We start from the raw sequence: 17,011 nt of genomic DNA, 5'->3' as shown, positions 1-17,011 counted from the left end.
AGCCAGTGCTCTGTGACAACATAGAGGGATGGAGTGGGGAAGAAAGTGGGAAGGGGGTTTCAGGATGTGGGGGATACATGTATACCTGTGGCTGATTCATGTTGATGTGTGGCAAAAACCATCACAAATTGGAACTATCCTCCAATTAAAATAAGTACATTTAAAAATTATTTTCCCATTTAGATTATTATAGAATGCTGAACAGAGTTCCCTGTGCTTAATAGTAGGCCCTTATTGGTTATCTATTTTAAATAGAGTGGTGTATATATATCAATCCAAATCTCCTAATATATTTAATATACATATAAATGAATCACTTTGCTGTATACCTGAAACTAACACATTATTTTTAATCAACGATACTGCAATGTAATATAAAAATTAAAAACTAAACACACACACACAAATGACCTAAAAGAGGAAATCTCTGTATTTAAGTCCCTATCCAGTAATTTGTTTTTCAATCAATTACCAAATTTTAACAAGTTTCTCATCAGGCTTGAAAAACAGTATTTGTGTTTAATGATAAAGATAAATGAAACCTTTAATGGGTCACAGGACTGGGCTTTCACCTGCTCAAGAGTAAAGTCAAGATGATATAAATTCAGCACTACTTTGGCCTTTCTTAGCCCCAATAACACCCGTCTCTTTAAATTGTTTCTCATAATATTGCACCAATGTAGATTGGGAAAAAAATGCTTATATGTTGCATTCATGAGAATATACCTCTCTTAAATTCCTCTCCTCCTATTATTCATTCTGGAAGATTCAGTTGATCTTTTTGCCCCAACTCTTTCCCCTACCAATCCCATATTTTAATCTTTCAAACTATCCTTTGAATATTTGCTCATTTTGAGTTATTAATGAAATTATTTGATTATGTAAATAACTATAAGATGAATTCTCAACTGTAAGGAAATTCAATACCCATAAAGCCTGAGAAATGTGATTCAAGGGAGACAGAGGAAAAAGTTTCTAAGAGTAGCCAATTCTTGTTTTTTAATTAATTAATTAATTTTAATTGGAGAATAATCACAATATTGTGATGGTTTTTTGCCATATATCAATATGAATCAGCTACAGGTATTCGTGTCCCTGCCACCCATCCTGAGCCTGCCTCCTGCTCATTCTCTTTAGAGATGTTTTACAAGTATTCAATTCTAATTCCCCAAGGAAGTATTAATTAAAGTCTAGGGGAATATTTCCTCCACAAAACTGAGGTAAAGCTCATGTTTCCTCCATTATGCAAAATGAATCTAAATTGAAGCTTCCTTCACCAAACACTCTGGGTCTTTTATTTATCACAATAATCTCTGGCTCACCCATCCTGGAGAGATAAAATGGGCTCTTGATTATTTTCCCTATATAAACACCCTTCTTTCAAGTCTAAATTCCATACTTTTCACACTACAAGTTTGCTCAGCTCTGGGGACGTAGAGAGCTGGGCATGCCTCACAACATGGTCAGACAAAGTTTATTAGGACATTGAGATCCAAACTGCGTATGATTATTGATTTATTTTTGACTTTTCAAGTTTTACAATTAACTATAATTGTAAAAAAGAAATTCTCACTGGGTTCAAATTCTTCTGAACTAATTATAGGCAGAATTACCTAGAGAGAGAAAACCCCATGGGTTCCATAAGGCAAATGGTCACAGGAGGTTATGAATGGATATTGGCAGACCTGAACTTGAGAAGCAGCTTCTCATCTCTGCTCTCCAGAGTCTTTCTCTCCTGAAATTCTCTTATGGGGTGATTTCCTCACCATCAGGCAAAAGTATTCTCTAGTTGGTGGTAACAGGAAAGCATGAATATCTATCTGTTTTATTCTCAGCTTTAATGAGCCTTCCTCTTTGCTTTCTAGGTGGTGACAGCAATGAACATAGACTTTCTCACTTCCCTCTTAATGCTTAGATGCTAGAAAACTTGGGATAATGAGACAAAGGCCTGAAAAAAACTGCAATTCAGGCTATTTTCTCTGATTAAAAAAATAAAACTAGTAGTCAACATAGCTCAGTATGTAAAGATGTAGGGAGAAAACAGATATGAACATAGAATTTAGAATCACAACAACTTGAGATGCCTTCCCCCTAATGGCCAGAAAGGACAGCTTGAAGGAAGATTATGGTTATTTACTCCAAATTGAAAAGAAAAGAGAGTGGAATTTCAAGAAACTTAAGAATCCATAAATGATCCACTAATTGCATTTATTACAATTCAGTAGAAGCATGTCTTTTACTTGCTGTAATCTCGGATGAGTCACAATTTGTGTATCTACTATTCCTCATATTTAAAATTGAAATGGCTCTGTAAACCTATAGTCTTCATGGGATTGCCATAAGAATGGCATGAACTTGTAAATGAAAGCTACTTAAAAACCTTTTTAGTGTAACCTCAAAGAGATTCATCTTTTTTGTACAGTTCTTCTGTGTATTCTTACCACCTCTTCTTAATATTATCTGCTTCTGTTAGGTCCATACCATTTCTGTCCTTCATTGAGCCCATCTTTGCATGAAAAGTTCCCATGGTATCTCTAATTTTCTTGAAGAGATGTCTAGTCTTTCCCATTCTATTGTTTTCCTCTATATCTTTGCACTGATCGCTGAGGAAGGCTTTCTTATCTCTCCTTGCTATTCTTTGGAACTCTGCATTCAAATGGGTATATCTTTCCTTTTCTCCTTTGCTTTTCTCTTCTCTTCTTTTCACAGCTATTTGTAAGGCCTCCTCAGGCAGTCATTTTGCTTTTTTGCATTTATTTTTCTTGGGGATGGTCTTGATCCCTGTCTCCTGGTCACGAACCTCCATCCATAGTTCATCAGGCATTCTGTCTATCAGATCTAGTCCCTTAAATCTATTTCTCACTTCCACTGTATAATCGTTAGGGATTTGATTTAGGTCATACCTGAATGGTTTAGTGGTTTTCCCTACTTTCTTCAATTTAAATCTGAATTTGGCAATAAGGAGTTCATGATCTAAGCCACAGTCAGCTCCTGGTCTTTTCTTTTTGCTGACTGCATAGAGCTTCTCCATCCTTGCCTGCAAAGAATATAGTCAATCTGATTTCAGTATTGACCATCTGGTGATGTCCTTTTGTAGAGTCTTCTCTTGGAAGAGAGCATTTGCTTTGATCAGTGTGTTCTCTTGGCAAAACTCTGTTAGCCTTTGACCTGCTTTGTTTTGTACTCCAAGGCCAAATTTGCATGTTACTCCAGGTGTTTCTTGACTTCCTAACTTTTGCATTCCAGGCCCCTGTAATGAAGAGGACATCTTTTTTGGGTTTTAGTTCTAGAAGGTCTTGTACATCTTCATAGAACTATTCAACTTCACCTTCTTTAGCATTACTGGTCGGGGCATAGACTTGGATTATCGTGATATTGAATGGTTTGCCTTGGAAACGAACAGAGATCATTCTGTCACTTTTGAGATTGCATCCAAGTACTGCATTTTGGACTCTTTTGTTGACTATGATGGCTACTCCATTTCTTCTAAGGGATTCTTGTCCACAGTAGGAGATATAATGGTCATCTGAGTTAAATTCACCCATTCCAGTCCATTTTAGTTCACTAATTCCTAAAATGTTGATGCTCACTCTTGCCATCTCCTGTTTGACCATTTCCAATTTGCATTGATTCATGGACTTAACATTCCAGGTTCCTATGGAATGTTGCTTTTTACAGCTTCAGACTTTACTTCCATCAGCAGTCACATCCACAACTGGATGTTATTTTTGCTTTGGCTCTGACTCTTCATTCTTTCTGGAGTTATTTCTCCACTCTTCTCCAGTAGCATATTGGGAACTTACCAACTTGACTTCACTATAGTGTGCATTGATTATGGCCCTGCCATGGTGATCTACATGAGGCCTAGTTCCTATGATAATCTCAAGTTGGACCAAGTCTTCTTTGTACTTGGCCCTGTTCTCACTCCTTTGCTAAATCCTCTGATTTATAGTTTTAGAAACAAAGTATTGGGGGCCCCAAGGAAGGTTCTAATTTGAAGATACAGAGTCAAACTAACAAAGAAGATATGCCCATTTTTAATCACTAGCTTTAATACAGTCTAAATAAATTAGACTCATGTTAAGAAGCCTTATTTTTCAAATTATTCATTCACTCCACAAATATTTAATGATGGTCTCCATTTTAGGTGCTTTTAGCATCACCTTTTGAATTGCTCTAGAACCACAGTGGAATTCCTCAGTTTTTTTTTTTTTTTCTTTTTCCTGTTTTTAGTGGTTTCACTTGTACTTCCCTGCTTTGTAACATTTTTATAATAATCAATTTCTACCATGAATCTGTGAACTTCCACAAGTATGGTAGAAGTAGGAAACTGATGATAAAACTACATAGAAATTATTGGAAAATTAGATCAACGATAGAATTGAAGAAACTGAAGAAACATATAGGTCTCATTCAATCTGTTAAAGAAGTACACCTTGCCACAACTCCAGAAATATTATATGCCTGAGTTCTCCATCTTCAAAAACATGCATGTATCCATTCACACACAAAATGACCATATATTATCATTCCTGATACACAACACTTTGCATTTCCAAAATCTTAATTAAGTATATTCGAGTTGAACTGTTAACACTGCAACCAAAGAATAGAATAAAGAGAGCCAAGATGATTATAAATTTTGATAATAATTTCAAGGCAAATAAGCACAAACCAGTCAATGAAGTGTTTTCAGTTTTTAGCTCAATCAAGTAGTTCATTTGAGTGCAACTAACTCATTTAAATATGTAAATTATAATAGTCCAAAGCATTTCAACATTAATTATTTAGAGAGCCATTGCGTCAATTAGAAACAAAAGGAAATGCAATTTAAATAATAATGTGCAATGACTTGAATTCAAAGACCTGTGTATAACTCAAGTTAAATGTAGGAAACAAGAACTTATTGCAAGCTAGAAATATCTTGAGGTTACATGGATAAAACCCCATGATCTACTGAGTAGATCATAAGCAGCATAATCAATATTTAAACCATTTAAGAGTTATGAAAGTTAACAACTGAACAAAAGTAAAATATGATGTGCCAAATGAGATCAATGACTCAAGAGTATTTCCTGGTTTAAAAATATTAGTTTCTTTAATGATGATTGAGTGAACTATATAAAGACATGTTGACAGAGAAAAGACCAAATCATTTCAGCCCCTGAACTATGACTTACAAATCAGTTCTTGTATGTCAAAGAAATTTAACACTCAGCACCTCAGTCAAAACACTATACAATATTGAGAATATGCCAACTAGTCAGCACTCATCAAAATGAAATAGCCTAAACTTTCTTAAGTCATGCTTCAGATTTACTGAATCAAATCAAGATCCTACATGGTCCATATTCCCCACAAAGCTTGAAAAGCACTGATCTGATCCCATTCCAATTCCACTGTTCATCCCTAATTCCACTGTCTTAATTCACAGTCTCATACTCTGTTCCTTTATTGTTTCAATAGCTTCATTACTGGTCTTCATACCCCAGACTCTTCCAATCTCATACAACATCCATGCAGTCACTGGAAGTAGGTTTTCTACTAGGACATTATGTTCCTTCCATTTCCACAAGATTTAAAAGAAACAACAATAATGCCTACCTTATAGTCAAACTCTTTAGCATGGAAATTATCTAACTGGACTCCAGACTTAATCATGACTACTTTCTTCCATTCCTTTCATATACTCACACTTAAACTTCATAGAATTATCTCTGTTTTCCTTCTCAGAGTACTTCTTCCTCTATTGAGAAAGTCAAAGTTCTTGCCCAAAATGGCCTTCTCATCTGTCCTAACCTTTTATTCATGGTGTGAACACAGAATTTGAAGCAAAAAAGTTGGGTTTAATCTTGACTTGCCAGACATGGAATGTTGGACAATGTGCTCATGCATCTATTTTCTCATATACAGAACTAGAATTAGAATACCTGTCAAGGACCTAAAGAATTCACATGTCAATTGATACCAGGCTACTGCTGCTGCTAAGTCGCTTCAGTCGTGTCTGACTCTGTGTGACCCCATAGACAGCAACCCACCAGGCTCCCCCGTCCCTGGGATTCTCTAGGCAAGAACACTGGAGTGGGTTGCCATTTCCTTCTCCAATGCATGCAAGTGAAAAGTGAAAGTGAAGTCGCTCAGTCGTGTCTGACTCTTAGTGACCCCATGGACTGCAACCCACCAGGCTCCTCCGTCCATGCGATTTTCCAGGCAAGAGTACTGGAGTGGGGTGCCATTGCCTTCTCCGCTATACCAGGCTAGGAGCAGTCGTTAAATATCTTTCATGTTCCTCATTTCCTGATTCAAATATCACCTGCCATATGACTATTCTGCTTGATTTTCAATAAAATTAGTCCATTCCTCCCTTCTCTTTCCAGTATGCTCACTCCCAGAGCTTTAAATCTCTAACTCTGCACTTAAGAATGTGGGATGATTGTGATTTCTTTGTCTTGAAAGTAACAGATGCTTTCCTCCATTACTAGAGTGCCTACTCAGGATCACACATCCTTGGATCTAAAGTGTCCCATGCAGCACAGTGATGATTCAGTGTTCCCTTGGTCATATGGTGATCAGAATTGGAGCGTCACGCAAAAGTATACATTGCATAATTTAGTTTCATTAAGGAGATTCATGAGGTTAGTAATCTGTTTTTTTTTTTTTTAAACAACTAACCAATCAAGAAAAATGTTTATAGAAATCCAAGAATTTGCAGGAAAAAAAATACAGCATTTATTAAATGAAGAAAATAATCAAATTAGGATTTTGAACTTCTGGGTTTATTTTTCTTTTACATGTGAAGTAGGTTTGTGTAGTTGGTTTTTATTTGCTCCCAAGTGGATATTACAGTTACAACTATTACAAAAGAGCTACCAATATGAATGACCTGAAGACCAACAGAAAAGATCTTCCACAACAAAAGATTGGTGACCATAAAACAGAGGATTATAATTAAAATTTCAGAGGTTTTTCACAAGGAATGAAGAGTAGATCCCCACTTTGTGCTCCTTACCCTGAAGACCCTGTATTGGGAAGATGAGCACTGAGAATATTTGACTTTGAAGGCCAGTGGGACTTATTTTTGGAGCACCAAAGGACTGAGGGAAACAGAGACTCCAGTCTTTAAGAGTGTACACAATATCTCATATACTTGGAGACCAAGAATAGAAATAGTAATTTGAAACTTGCTTGGATCAATCTCACTTGTTGATCTTGGAGAGTGTCCTAGAGAGACAGGAGGCAATTGGGACTCACCTGGGGGACAGAGATGGTGAAATAGATATTTTAGGGAGCTCACCCCACCATGAGGACATTGATGCAGCAGAGCACCATTTTGGATCTTCCCTTTCATTTATTAGTCTTGGGACATGGCCCCAAACACCAGCTGGTAGGTATCAGTCCTGAGATGCAGCAGACCATGCATCTAGCAAGGCAGACACATTATCAGACCAGATGCCTTTGGACCCACTGAACACCCAGCTGCCCCAGGACCTGATTCCAACCACTAGGGGACCCACGATACAGCCCCACCTACCAGTGGCCAACTAGCACCAGCAGTCAACCATGTCAAGAAAGGGCCCAGTCATCATAAAACAGCAAACCCTCAATATACTCGGGGCACCTTTCTTTCTCAAGGTTGATTTGGCTATTTGGGATTTTTTGTGGTTTCATACACATTGTAAAATAATTCTACCTTTGTGGGAAATGCCTTTGGTATTTTGATAGGAATTGCATTAAACCTGTAGATTGCTTTAGATAATATGGTCATTTTAAATATATTAATTCTTCCAATAATACATGGAAGAAAATAAGAATTAACCATTACCTAGTAGTCAGTTGAATCAGTAATTTAAAAACTTCCCACAAATAAAAGTCCAGGACCAGATGGCTTCAGAGTTGAATTCTACCAAATACTTTGAGAAGAGTTAATAGCTAGCATTCTCACATTTCAAAAGCTGCAAAGAAACGATTGTTTTGACTCACTGTATGAGACTAGAATTACCCTGATCCCAAAATCATACAAAGATATCAGGAGAAAGGAAAATTAAGGCCAATGTCACCAATGCAAATGCAAAACTCCTCAACAAATAATAGCAGACTGCATCCAACAATACATTAAAAGGATCATACACCACAGTCAAGTGGGATTTTATCATAAGGATGCAAATATTTTTCAATATCTGAAAATCAATGAAAAACTGACAAATGGAAGCATAAAAACTATATGATCATCACAATAGATGCAGAAAGGCTTTGGATGAAACTAAGCATATTTTAATGATAGAAACTCTTCAGAAAGTGGGGCACAGAAAGAACCTATCCCAACATAATAAAGACCATATATGACAAACCCACAGTTAATGTTATACTCAATGCTGAAAAGCTGAAAGCATTTCCTCTAACATCAAAAAAAAAAAAAAAAAAAAAAAAAAGAAAAGAAAAGAAAAAGAATGTCCACTGTCACCAGTTTAATTTGATATGGTTTTGGAAATCTTAGATGCAACAGTCAGAATAGAAAAAGAAATGAAAAGAATTAAAGTTGGAAAGAAAGAAACTGTCACTGTTTGCAGATGACATAATACTATACAAAGAAAATCCTAAAGATGCACCAAAAAAATTGACAGCTTATGAGCGAATTTGGTAGTTTCAGAATACAAAATTAGTACACAGAAATCTCTTGGATATCTATACACTAACAGTGAAATATCACAAAGAGAAATTAGAACACAATTTCTCATACCACTGCATCAAAAGTAATAAAATATCTAGGAATACACCTACCTAGGCAAAAAACTTGTACCCTGAAGCTATAAAAAGGTTATGAGAGAAATTGAAGATGACACAAATGGATGGAAAAATATACCATGTTCTTAAATTGGAAGAATCAATATTGTTAAAATGGCCATACTACACAAGGCAATCTACAGATTCAATGCAATCCCTACCACAACAGTTGTTTTTCATAGGAAATGTGCAAAATATTTTAAAATTTATATGGAAAAACAAAACCCTTGAATAGCTAAAGCAATCTAGAGAAAGAAGAACAGAGCTGGAGGAACCATACTTCCTGACTTCAGACTATACTACAAAGGTACAGTACTACAAAGGTACAGTAATCAAAGCAGTATAGTAATGACACATACACGTATAAAAAAACAGACACACGGGTCAATGGAACAGGACAGAAAGCCCAGAAATAAATCCACACATATTAATTAAGGTCAATTCGTCTATGAAGAAGGAGGCAAAATTATACAACAGAGAAAACAGCTTCTTTAGTAAGTGGTGCTGGGAAAACTAGACAGCTACAAGTAAAAGAATGAAATTAGAACACTGTGTAACACCATACACACACACACACACACAAAATGGATTAAAGACCCAAATGTAAGGTCAAATAATTCAAAACTCTTAGAGGAAAACATAGGCAGAACATTCTCTGATACAAATCACAGCAAGATCATTTTTTTTGATCCACTGCTGAGAGTAAGAAAGTTGAAAACAAAAATAAACAAATGGTACTTAAACTTCAAACTTCTGCACAGCAAAGGAAACCCTTAAACAAAATGAAAAAGACCACCCACAGAATGAGAAAGATATTCTTTTACCCTCAGCAGTGAATCAAAAAAAATGATCATGCTGCAATTTATATCAGAGAATGTTCTGACTGTGTTTTCCTCTAAGATCACTTCACGGCCTTTTGGCTAAGATCAAGTGTAGTATCTGTTTTCCTCTAAGAGTTTTGAATTATTTGACCTTACATTTGGGCCTTTAATCCATTTTTCTTTTGTGTGTGTATGGTGTTACAGAGTGTTCTAAAGATATTTATAAACAGAGCAACTGACAAGGGATTAATCTCCAAAATATACAAAGAGCTCATTCAATTCAATATTTTCAAAAAACCAATCAAATGTTTGTTGGAAGATCTAAATAGATATTTCTCCAAAGAAGACAAGTCATTTTCGAAACAACAACAACAACAAACCACAATAAAAACATGCTCAACATCTCTGATCATTGTTGTTGTTCAGTAGCCCAGTCATGTCCAACTCTTTGTGACCCCATGGACTGCAGCACGCCAGGCTTCCCTGTCCTTCACTATCTCCTGGAGTTTGCTCAAACTCATGTCCATTTAGTTGATGATGCCATCCAACCATCTCATCCTCTGTCACCCCATTTCCCTCCTGCCCTCAATCTTTCCCAGCATCAGGGTCTTTTCCAATGAGTCAGCTTTTCGCATCAGGTGGCCAAAGTATTGGAGCTTCAGTTTCAGCATCAGTCTTTCCAATGAATATTCAGGGTTGATTTCCTTTAGTACTGGTTTGTTTGATCTCCTTGCTGCCCAAATCAAAACTAAAATGAGATATCATCTCACATTGGTTAGAATGGCTATTAAAAAAATCTACAAATAATTCTAGAGAGGGTGTGGAGAAAAGAGGAAGCCTCTTACACTGTAAAGTGGGAACGCAGACTTGAATAGTCAGTAAGGAGAATAATATGGCAGTTTTTCAAATGGCTAAAAATAAAGTTACTCTATTGTCCTTCAATCCTACCCAGGCATATATTCAGAGAAAACCATAATTTGAAAATATTTATATGTGGAACCTAAAAAACTGGTACAAAGGTACAAATGAACTTATTTACAAAACAGAAATAGAGTCACAGATATAAAAAAAAATATGGTTATGATGGAGGTAAGAGGAAGAGGGATAAACTGGGAGACTGGGATTGACATATATATACTGAAAGTGAAAGAAAGTAAAGTTGCTCAGTCGTGTCAGACTCTTTGCGACCCTATGGACTGTAGCCTCCCAGGCTTCTCCATCCATGGGATTTTCCAGGCAAGAGTACCGGAGTGGGTTGCCATTTCCTTCTCCAGGGGATCTTCCTGACCCAGGGATCAAACCCAGGTCTCCCTCCTTGCAGGCAGATGCTTTACCCTTTGAGCCACAAGGAATAAATAGATAAATAATAAAGACCTACTGTATGGCACAGGGAACTCTTCCCAATACTCTGCAATGACCTATATGGGAAAAGATTCTGAAAAAGGGTGTCTGTATGCATGTGTATAACTGATTCATATTGCTGGAGACCTGAACCACAACACTGCAAATCAACTACACTCCAATAAAAACTGAAAAGGAAAAACCCAATGATCTGAGTCATGAGGATAGGAAGACAAGGTGTCTGTTCCAGTTAAGAACATTTCTTTTAATTTTTTTTTGTTATTTTGATACAATCTCGAAAGGTTACTTTCCATTTATGGTTATTCCAAAATATTGGCCATATCTCTGTGTTGTACATCATGAGAAATGCTGGGCTGGAGGAAGCACAAGCTGGAATGAAGATTGCCAGGAGAAATATCAATAACCTCAGATATGCAGATAACACCACCCTTATGGCAGAAAGCGAAGAAGAACTAAAGAGCCTCTTGATGAAAGTGAAAGAGGAGCGTGAAAAAGTTGGCTTAAAGCTCAACATTCAGAAAACTAAGATCATGGCATCCGGTCCCATCACTTCATGGCAAATAAATGGAGAAACAGTGGAAACATAAAGTGGCTGACTTTATTTTTCTGGGCTCCAGAATCACTGCAGATGGTGATTGCAACCATGAAATTAAAAGACGCTTACTCCTTGGAAGGAAAGTTATGACCAATCTAGACAGCATATTAAAAAGCAGAGACATTACTTTGCTAACAAAGGTCCATCTAGTCAAGGATATGGTTTTTCCAGGGTCATGTATGGATGTGAGAGTTGGACTATAAAGAAAGCTGAGCACTGAAGAATTGATGCTTTTGAACTGTGGTGTTGGAGAAGACTCTTGAGAGTCCCTTGGACTGCAAGGAGATCCAACCAGTCCATCCTAAAGGAGATCAGTCCTGGGTGTTCATTGGAAGGACTGATGTTGAAGCTGAAACTCCAATACTTTGGCCACCTGATGCAAAGAGCTGACTCATTGGAAAAGACCCTGATTCTGGGAAAGATTGGGGGCAGGAGACGGGGATGACAGAGGATGAAATGGTTGGATGGCATTACCGACTAAATGGACGTGGGTTTGGGTGGACTCCGGGAGTTGGTGATGGACAGGGAGGCCTGGCATGCTGTGGTTCATGGGGTCACAAAGAGTCAGACATGACTGACGAACTGAACTGACTGACTGACTGTGTTGTACTTTATAATCCTGAGCCTGTTTTACACACAATAGTTTGTACTTTACACTTCTCCCCAGGTATATTCTCCCTCCCCACCCACATTGGCATCAGCAGTTTGTTTTCTATGTATTTGAACCTGCTTCTTTTTTGTTTTGTTCACTAGTATGTTATAGTTTTTAGATTCCACATATAAGTGATATCATAAAGTATTTGTCTTTCTCCATATGACCTCACGTAGCAGGATAATTGCTTTACAATGTTGTGTTGGCTGTATAGTCTGAACGCTGCCATACAACAGCATGAATCAGTTATAACCATATGTGTATCACCTCCCTCTGGAGCCTCCCTCCATACTCCCCATTCCACCCATCTATATCCTCACAGAGCTCCAGGCTGGACTCCCTGTGTTATACGGCAGCTTCTCCTAGCTAGCTATTTTACACATAAGTGAAAGTCGCTCAGCTGTGTCCAACTCTTTGCGACCCCATGGATATACAGTCCATGGAATTCTCCAAACCAGAATACTGCAGTGGGTAGCCTTTCCCTTCTCTCGGAGATCTTCTCAACCCAGGGATCAAACCCAGGTCTCCTGCATTTCAGGCAGATTCTTTACCTGCTGAGCCACCAGTGAAGCCCATTTTACACATAGTAGTGTATATATGTAAATGTAGCTTTCTCATTTCTCCCCCACCCTTTCCTTCTCCATCTGTGTACACAAATCTGTTCTCTATATCTATATCTCTATTCCTGCCCTCAAGTAGGTTCATCAGTACCATTTTTCTAGATTCCATATATATACATTAATATACAGTATTTGATTTCCTCTTTCTGACTTCACTCTGTATAACATGCTTTAGGTTCAAGTATTTCACATTTGTTTCTTTTTATGGCTGAATAGCATTCCATTGTATATATTTACCACAAATTCTTTATCCATTCATCTGTCAATGGACATCGAAGTTTCTTCCATGTTCTGGCTATTGGAAACTGTGCTGCAATGAACATTCAGTTACATGTGTCTTTTGAGTTCAGTAGTGGGATTCCTGGGTCATATGGTAGTTTTATTCCTAGTTAGTTAGAGCATCTTCATACTGTTCTCCATAGTGGCTGTATCAATTTGCATTCCCACCAACAGTGCAAGATGGTTCCCTTTTCTCTGCAGACTCGCCAGCATTTATGGTTTGTAGATTTTTTTATTGATTTTTTTTTTAAAATTTTTTCAGTGGGTTTTGTCATACATTGACATGGTTTGTAGATTTTTTGATGATAGTCATTCTCACTGTGTGAGGTGATACCTCATTGTAGTTTTGATTTGCATTTCTCTAATAATGAGTGAGGGTTTCCCTTGTGGCTCATGAGTGGTGTTGATCATCCTTTCATGTATTTATTGGCTATCTGTATGTCTTCTTTGGAGAAATATCTATTGAGGTCTTCTGCGTATTTTTTGATTTGGTTGTTTTTCTGATACTGAACTGCATCAACTCTTATCTGTTTTGGAGATTAATCCTTTTTCATTTGTTTCATTTGCAATTTGCTCTCATTCTGACAGTCATTTTTTTCTAAACTCTTTTGTGTTTACAGTTTCCTTTGCTGTGCAAAGGCACTCCCCGGTGGTCTACTGGTTAGAATTTGGGGCTCTCACCACCGAGGCCCAGGTTCAATTCCCGGTCAGGGAAGCTTTTCTTCTAGGACTTCCCTGGCTTGTAGCTCAGCTTGTAAAGAATCTGCCTGCAATGCAGGAGATCCCAGTTTGATTCCTGGGTTGGGAAGATCCCCTGGAGAAGGGATAGGCTACCCACTCCAGTATTCTTGGGCTTCCCTGATGGCTGAGCTGGTAAAGAATCTGCCTGCAGTGTGGGAGACCTGGGTTCGATCCCTGGGTTGGGAAGATCCCCTGGAGAAGGGAAAGGCTACCCACTCCAGTATTATGGTTTGGACAATTCCATGGACTGTACAGTCCATGGGGTCACAAAGAGTCAGACACAACTGAACAACTTTCACTTCACGTCTTAGGTGTGCAAAAGCTTTTAAGTTTAATTAGGTCCAATTTGTCTATTTTTGTTTTTATTTCCATTACTTTTGGAGGTGGGTCATAGAGGATCTTGTTGTGATTTATGTCAAAGAGTGTTTTATCTATGATTTCCTCTAAGATTTTTATAGTTTCTGGCCTTGCATTTAGGTCTTTAATACACTTTGAGTTTTTATCAGTAGTATTTACACACACATATGTATACATATATACACACACATACCATTTGCATGTTATACATTCATTTATTGATGAACTGTTAGGTTGTTTCTGTATCTCAGCAATTGTAAATAATGCTAACACAAACAGTGGGATGAATGTACCTTTTAAAATTAGTGTTTTTGTTTTCTTCAAATATATACCCAGCAGTGGAATTGCTGGGTCAGGTAATAGTTCTATTTCTTGTTTTTTTGAAAGGCCTTCATACTATTTTACATGGTGACTGCTTCAATGTACATTCCCACTGTGTATAAATATTTCCCTTTCTCCACATTCTCACCAACACTTGTTATTTGTGTTCATTTTGATAGCCATTCTGACAAGTATGAGGTGATATCTCATTGTGTATAATATAATATCTCATTATTTGAATTTCCCTGATTATTAACAATGTTGAACTCTTTTCATATATTTTTTATTTTCTGCATTTCTTCTTTGGAAAAAATATCTTTTTAGGTCTTCTGCTCTTTTTAAAAAACTGGTTGTTTGTTTTTATTTTATTTTGCTATTAAGTTGTATGAACTGTTTATATTTGCTGGACATTAATCCCTTATCAGCCATATAATTTACAAATATTTTTTCCCATTCAATTTGCTATCTTTTCATTTAGTTAATAGTTTCCTTTGCTGTGCAAAAGCTTTCAAGTTATCCATGTTCCATTTGTTTATTTTTGCTTTTATTTCTTTATTTTGGGGAATATTTCCAAAAAACATGGTTAAAAAGGACCATTAGAATTTTGATAGACATTGCACTTAATCTGTAGATAATTTTTGATAATATGAACATTTTATAATATTAAATATTTCTAATCCATATGAAGAATGTTGTTTCATTTAACTTTGTCTTGCTTAAATTCTTTCATTAATATTTTATAACTTTCAGTGTATAAGCCTTTTATCTCCTTGGTTAAGTTTATTTCTATATATTTTTTATGCTTTTATAAATGGAATTCTTTTTGAATTTCCTTTTTGAATTGTTTGTTGTTAATTATAAGAATGAAGACGTTTTTATTCTTATGTAATAAAAATAAATGTTAAAAACTAATTATCTAGTAAACCATATCCACTAACATGTTAAAAGGATCATACACTATGATCAAGGTGGGATTTACCCCCAAATGCAAAGATTCTTCAATATCTGCAAATTAATGTAGTACAGCACATTAACAAACTGAAGAATAAAAACCATATGATCATCTCACTAGATGTAGAAAAAATTTTAGCGAAAATTCAATAGCCATTTAAAAACTCTCAAGGAAGTGGGAATACAGGGAAACTACCACAAATAATATAGGCCAAACCCAAAGTTAACATCATTTGTAATCATGAAAAACTGAAAATATTTCAAATTCAGGAACAACATAAGATTGACAAAGCAATCTTCAGATAGAAAAACAAAAATGGAGGCATCACACTTCCTGATTTCAAAATATATTACAAAGCTACAGTAAATTAAAACAGTATGTTGCCAGCATAAAAGCAGATATATAGACATATATAACAGAATAGAGGAACGAAAAATAAAGCCAAATATATGTGGCTTTGACAAGGGTGCCAGGGATTCACAATAAGGAAAAGTAGGTCTCTTTAACAAATGGTGTGGGGAAAAGCATATATCTACATGAGGAAGAGAGAAATTAGACCCTCACCTTGCACTATACAAAAAAATACCAACCTGAAATGGATTAAAACTTAAAAGTAAGAGCTGATTCTGTGAAAACCCTAGGATAAAACACAGGGAAAATCTTCAGAACAGTGGTCTTGGTAATGATTCCTTGGATATGATACCAAAAGATATACAACAAAGCAAAAAAATAAAACAAAATAGGACTACTTCAGAGAAAAACTACTGCACAAAAAAGAGGAAGTCAACAGAATGAAAAGGCAACCCATAGAATAGAAGAAAATATTTTCAAACAATATATATAAATGAAGTGATTAATATCCAAAATATATGGCTGTTCAGTTGCTAAGTCGCGTTTGACTCTTTGCAACCCCACAAACTGCAGCATACCAGGCTTCCCTGTCCTTCACTATCTCCCGGAGTTTACTCAAACTTATGTTCATTGATTCAGTGATACCATCCAACCATCTTATCTTCTGTTGCCCCTTTCTCCTCTTGCCCTCAATCTTTCCCAGCACCAGGATCAAAATATATAAGGCACTTCAAATATCAATAGCAAACAAAACAAAACAAAAACAAAAACACCCACAAATAGCCCAATTTAAAAATGATCAGAGGACTGAACAGACATTTCCCCAAGAAGATATAGAAACATATATATGAAAAGATGCTCAACATCACTAATCATCAGGGAAATGCAAATAAAAAGCATAAGGAGATATCACAACACATTTGTCTAGTATTATCCAAAGCAACAACAATGGAAAATAACAAGTTCTAAAGAGGACTTGGATAAACTAAAACCCATGTTAACTGTTGGCTGGGATGTAAAATGGTGGAACTACTATGGAAAAAATGTTATGGAAGCTTATTAAAGAATTAAAAATCAAACAACCATATGATCAGCAATCTACTTCTAGATATTTATTCAAAAGAACAGACATCAAGATCTTGAAGAAATATACACACACACATGATTATGGGATTTGGC

General features: G+C 36.4%; 1 pseudogene; it reads left to right on the top strand.

Annotated features, from left to right (window-relative positions):
• Positions 1-9,681: 9,681 nt before the first annotated feature.
• LOC133063059 (U2 spliceosomal RNA) lies at positions 9,682-9,778 on the top strand (annotated as a pseudogene).
• The last annotated feature ends 7,233 nt before the right edge of the window (positions 9,779-17,011 follow it).

Source organism: Dama dama, chromosome 9 (genome assembly GCF_033118175.1).
Source record: "Dama dama isolate Ldn47 chromosome 9, ASM3311817v1, whole genome shotgun sequence".
Classification (NCBI taxonomy): Eukaryota; Metazoa; Chordata; class Mammalia; order Artiodactyla; family Cervidae; genus Dama; species Dama dama.
Note: the sequence above shows the minus strand (reverse complement) of the source record. Positions and strands in the feature narration are given on the sequence as shown.